The sequence below is a fragment of the Laccaria bicolor genome, genomic scaffold (genome assembly GCF_000143565.1).
Source record: "Laccaria bicolor S238N-H82 LACBIscaffold_144 genomic scaffold, whole genome shotgun sequence".
Taxonomy (NCBI): Eukaryota; Fungi; Basidiomycota; class Agaricomycetes; order Agaricales; family Hydnangiaceae; genus Laccaria; species Laccaria bicolor.
The window spans coordinates 7,301-7,694 of record NW_001890003.1 but is presented as its reverse complement, the minus strand read 5'-3'; positions in this window follow the sequence as shown (position 1 = coordinate 7,694).

The window sequence follows — 394 nt, the reverse complement described above, 5'->3', positions numbered from 1 at the left end:
TCAAAGACAAGGACTCACCAGAAATGTGGCAAGAAATCATTACCTATCTCAAGACGGACGTTATGCCAAGCTGTTGTGAAGACCCTGTGGAACGCAAAACCTTCATTCAACGAACAAAGAATTTCTTCCTTCACGATGGGGATCGTCTCTGGAAAATTGAATCTAAAGGAAAGCTCCCTCATTTAGTTATCATGGACATTGACCGCCATTCAGCTTTGATTGCAGAAGCTCACAACGACGTGGGACATCGAGGCCGGGATGCAACATACAAGACCTTATCGGAGCGCTTTTTCTGGCCAAATATGTTCGACCAGATCGCATACTTTGTACGCTCTTGCAACATTTGTCAACTACGCTCGAAGACTCGCCCTATTGTCGCGTTCAGTCCAACCTG